Raw genomic sequence first — 5,283 nt, 5'->3', positions numbered from 1 at the left:
AAAAAGTGATCTCTCTCTTTTTTTTTTAATTAAATTAAATAAATAACTAAATAAATAAGAGAGATCATCTATTTACGATAAGTGGTCTCTTCTTTTTTTTAATTAAATAAAAAAAATTATTTACTTTTTAAAGTCTGATGTCCAAAGAAAAAACAAATAAAAAAATTAAAAAAAAAATTAAAGGCTAAAAACTCGGTAAAGAGGCTAAACCCAAACCCTAATATCATTTCCTCAAAACTCAACCCCCACCGTCTCTCTATCCTCTCTCAATCTCTCTCTATATCATGATTCATGCTCTTCAACGCCGGAATCTGACTCCGACTGAGCGGCTACAACTTTCTCGCTCTCGCAATCCCTAACCCAATGCTGAAGTTCGTCGATCTCGAGTCTTTGCCGCCGTCGACGGTGCTTCCGACGCTCGAATCAGGCGAAACTCTCACCATCACAACTCCAGGCGAAGTTCGTCTTTCCCTTGCTCGAAAATGCTTCTTGGGAGCTCGGTATTTAGGTATTTCTTGCTTTCCCTTTTAGATTTATTGTTTTTTTCTTTCATTTCTGCAATTTCATGTTCGTGGTATTCATGTTGTTTTTATGAGAAATTATGGTGGTTTGATTTTGGTTTCTGTTTAGGTGCATGATAATCGTGCTACTCACAATTTCTGGGCTTATATTGTACTTGATGATAGAAATGTTGATTATGTTGTTAATACGTGTCTGTATGAAGCTCAAATTGAATGTTAAATGCTGGGATTAATAACTAGTTGTTTATTTGCCTCTTTAAAGATTTTATATGATTCAAATTAGATCACACTTGGGTAAATTCTTATAAAGCAAATTCTTGTTTTTGGGCATAAATTTCTACAAGTATTAATCTTATTTTAGAAATCTGATAAAAGAACTATAAAAATTGAATTATGTATGCAAAATGCACACAATAACTTCAGTTGATGAAAGGCTGATGCTGATGGGTTATGGTAGACTCAACTTGAGTAAATAATTCTTATACAGGTGTCTGTATATATGCTAAATGCACACAATAACCGCTTGAGTATAATTCGTCTTAATATCAATAAGAATTTTTAGAAATTAGTTTACTTTGATGATGAGATCAAGTAGAACTACCAAATTTACTTTATATTGCTAAGGATTAGTTATAATCAGTTAAATTAAGTTTTAAAATTTGGTACAAATCTGAGTTGGCTTGAGTAAAAGTAATTAGAAGAGAACAATACCTGTTGTGTGAAGCGGATACATCCCCGTAGCTTATGGTTTGATCTAACTCCGTATATTATGCATACCCCATCAATTCAGCAAACTTCAATTTCTATATTCACATAAACAACACTAACCTGTTTGGGTTACCTTTGGGATCTTGTAATTTGTCATTGTTAGTTTGGTCAAGGGCAGTGTTGTGGTTTGGTGGTTCGGGCAAATAGCCGCATAAGAAAAGGTCAGTGGGCTAAATTTAAGATCTTTTTGAGAAGTCTCAAACAAATATTCATGAAATTACACATTTTGCTTTTAAAATGTAGGACAGGCTCGTCATAACTAGACTGTAGGCAAGCTAATTTGTGCTAGCTTCTCTTATTTATGATCGTGAACTGTTAAATTAAGAAAAGGTCAATGAAAAAAAGTTACTTTTGAAAGATATAGGACTTGGAGTGCCAATATGTCCGTGTCTTTTTGTTCTGTGCATGTTTACGCAACTGGCATCATATCATAGCCTTTATATGATAATTCTGGTAAGTGCTTTCAATTTGGTACTCCATATGTAAAACAAAATTATAAAGCTGAAAGTGTAATATGGCCATTATAGAGACAATAAAATTTGTTTGGATTAACTCTGACATCAAATATAATCATTGTAGAAATTGAGTGAAAGAAATCGTGATAGTTCGAAGAAGAGGACCTCAAAATATCGAGGTGGCAGACTTGGCTATCAATATTTTGAAGAAACAATTGTAAGTATATGCTAAACCTTTCATAACTACTTTGTGGAAACAGTGAGTTCTTATTGTAGTAACCTTCTGTTTCAGTCTTCAAATTTTTTTTTGCCGCATTCAGTTCTCTGCTATTTCATGATTAAGAAGCTTTTTTGCTTTCTTTCCCTGTAATATTTTCCCCAATCTGAGATATATTAATATAGTAGTTGGGAGCAAAGAAAAGTGTTCTGTTTTGCCTCGTTGATTAGATTAATAGTGACAATCCTCACCATGCTCTTTCCTGTTACTTCAATAAAAGAAGATTTAGAGAACTTAATTGAGAATTTTAGAACTTTTGAAATCCTTTGTGCTTCAGCTATATAATGCAATTTAATCCTAAAATCTAATATCTTTTTAATGATTAATTTTTTTCATTTTTATAGTGTCGTCAACCAGCATTGGTCTGTTATGAACTTGACCCCTGAGACTTCCTTAAGTAGCTTGTCTTCAATCTCCCAATTGGTGTCTTTCTGTTTGCATTGGTTTGTCTGTTTGCTTGGCTGACTGTGTGGCTCCTTTGCCTTGCATTGGTCTGTTGCTGCTGGTTTACGCCTCTTCCTAGTGTACACAGCCCACGGTTGCTGAGTAGAAGGTCTTAACCAGCCCTACATTAAGGAACTTGCTAATTCCTTTGCCATGTTAGATGGCAACTTATCGCATGCCTTATTTTGCTGCTGCTCCTAAGTCTCTGCTGCGAGGCTCCCCTATCAATTATCACTTCTACTTTTCTTTCATGCTTTTATTTTTAGCTAATCTTTACTTTTTGTCTTTCGGTTGGTTAAGGTTTCTTGGTTTGCAATTTTTAGCTAGTAAGCAAACTTGGAAACCGCTTCTGGTTACAAACTCTGATCTGCTAGATTTTTTAACATCTAAGTTGTAATATATTTCCTTTTGTTGTTTAAAAAAAAAAAAAAAAAACAAAACAAAAACAAAAAGTGAGCTAAGGTTGTGGATTGAGGATGTTCATAAATATACTTTGTTATGTCTGATTTTCCGCTTTTGGTTAAATATCTCTCTGATTTCCGTCAAAAATAAATTATACTCATATTTGATGGCAATGCTGTATGTTGCAGGTCTTTCCCTCGATTTGTACGTATTCTTCGTTAGACATTGATGAAATGCGAGATTTGTGGATTAAAAATGTTCTTGATCATGAGCCAGGGGAAGAAGATTCGTGATGGACAAGCTTAATGAAGAATGAGCTGAGCTTGAGTACGAGATTAGCTTAGTGTTAATCACTGTACTTGTAAATCTAGCTCCACTTTTGACTTTTTTTTGTTTGAGGAGAAGCCCTACATTTGAGTTTTGTTTTTTAATATTAGAATTAATGTAAATTTTTGGTGTTGGACAGAATTAGTTTGTGTATTAAAGCTTATATATATATATTTATATATATAGAAAATTTATTTTATATATATATATGCATTGGTATTGCAGGAATATGAATTTGCAAAAGGGTAGGGAATCAATACGAATATAATAATAATTATTATTTTTTTTAAAAAAAGCAACCATAGAGAGACCACCTATTTTAAATAAGTGGTCTCATTATTCAAAAACCAAAGACCACTCATTTAAAATAGGTGGTCTCGTTTTTTAAATCTAGAGACCACCTATTTAAAACATTTGGTCTGTTGTCCCTCTGTATTATTAATTATTAAACTAAAAAGAGAGACCATTTATTTTAGTTAGGTGGTCTCAGGTGTTTAAAGTTAGACCACTTTTAATAAAGTGGTCTTTTTGGCCAAACAGACCTGTGAGCTAGAGACCACCCCTAAGGTAGTCTCTTTGGCCATTTTGATATGGTCTCTTTGGCCATTTTTGTAGTAGTGCCTCATCGGAAAGAGAAGATTTAACAAGAGACTCAGGATTGGACTCTATAGCAGAAAGAGGGTCGGCCTCAGACTCTAAAGACTCATCTACAGACTTAGACTCGGACTCGGACTCGGACTCGGACTCGGAACCAGACGACTCAGACTCATCAAACATAGGACCTTCGCTAGCGATTATTTCCAACATCTCTCCACTTGGCGTAGTGATCCTCAATGTCTTGCGCCATCCCTTTAAAATATTATCAGCTTGGACGATTAACTCGGAGGGGTCAAAATCCTTGTTTGCTATAAAAGCTTGAACGAGCTCGGAATTATCATTGCAGACGGGCTTAGATTCATTCTTCTCCATTCCAAAAAGAAGGTTGATGCCTAGATCATCAGAGCTTGGGCTAGCTGGTTTCTCAGTTGTGAAGAGCTTTTCGTCTTCATAAACAAGTCAAAATCGAGGAACATCTCGAATCCTGGTTCACGCATCCCATCGTGGACGAATGGCTCGGGGAATTTGTAGCATGGGAAATCTTCCCCTTCTTTGATGTACTGGCCATTGAGGGTTAATGGATATGGATCCATGGCCATTTCCGTCTTCATGATTCGAGCGTTATTGCGAGCCTTCGTTTTCAAGAGGGCTTGTTTCACATCTTCTTTTGTTGGCTTGAATCCCAAGCCAAAAGTATCCTTCTTGAGTGCACCAGGATGGCCCCAAAGTTCAGCCATTTCTTTTTGAGCCCGAGGGTCATTCCAGGGAAATGCCCTTGCTTCTTCATAATCGCATTAATGTTGGTGTTTGAATAGGGATCAAAGTCGAGATGACACTTCTCCTCTCCTGCGATCACGAGAACATCATCGAGTGAAAACCCCCAAAGATCTTCGTCTTCTTCGTCATGTTCGACATGGACGATAGGAGTGTCGATAACTTGAATGGGCATAGGAGAGGCATCAATGGTAATTGGAACCCCTCCAACTATGGCTTTCACTTTCTTGTGCAGCGATGATGGAATCGCCTTTAGCTCATGAAGCCAAGGGCGTCCTAACAACAGATTGAAAGAGGCCTTAATATCTACCACCTAAACTTTGGTGCGACGTTCAATGGCCCCAGTAGCTATGTTGAGTATGATTGTACCCACGGCTTGACGGCGAGTATTATCATAAGCTCAAACCCCTTGAGTAGAGGGAGTCAGTTCTTCATTCTTTATGCCCAACTTCTTTACAGTGCGGAGTGGGCATACATTGATTTCAGAGCCGTTATCAACCAGGCTCATAGGAACATTCATCTGCCTACACACCACAGTGAGGTGTAAGGCCTTATTATGTTGATCCCCTTCCGGGGGCAGATCCTTGTCAGAAAATGAAATCAGATTGCTAGTACTTGGCAATTCAGTAGTGAGAAAGTTGACGAGTCCTTAAGGAGTCATGTCATCATCAACTCCTATTTTCACCAGAGCATTCATCACAACCTTTTGATGCTCGTG

The 5,283-nt window shown here is 36.7% G+C and overlaps 1 long non-coding RNA gene across 1 annotated transcript; it reads left to right on the top strand.

Annotated features, from left to right (window-relative positions):
- Positions 1 to 248: 248 nt before the first annotated feature.
- Positions 249 to 3,359, top strand: LOC145626887 (uncharacterized). The gene is made up of 3 exons (XR_014111138.1): positions 249 to 508; positions 1,869 to 1,961; positions 3,056 to 3,359. It is a non-coding gene; the product is annotated as an uncharacterized LOC145626887 (long non-coding RNA).
- The last annotated feature ends 1,924 nt before the right edge of the window (positions 3,360 to 5,283 follow it).

The sequence above is a fragment of the Chenopodium album genome, chromosome 4 (genome assembly GCF_948465745.1).
Source record: "Chenopodium album chromosome 4, dcCheAlbu1.1, whole genome shotgun sequence".
Taxonomy (NCBI): Eukaryota; Viridiplantae; Streptophyta; class Magnoliopsida; order Caryophyllales; family Amaranthaceae; genus Chenopodium; species Chenopodium album.
Note: the sequence above shows the minus strand (reverse complement) of the source record. Positions and strands in the feature narration are given on the sequence as shown.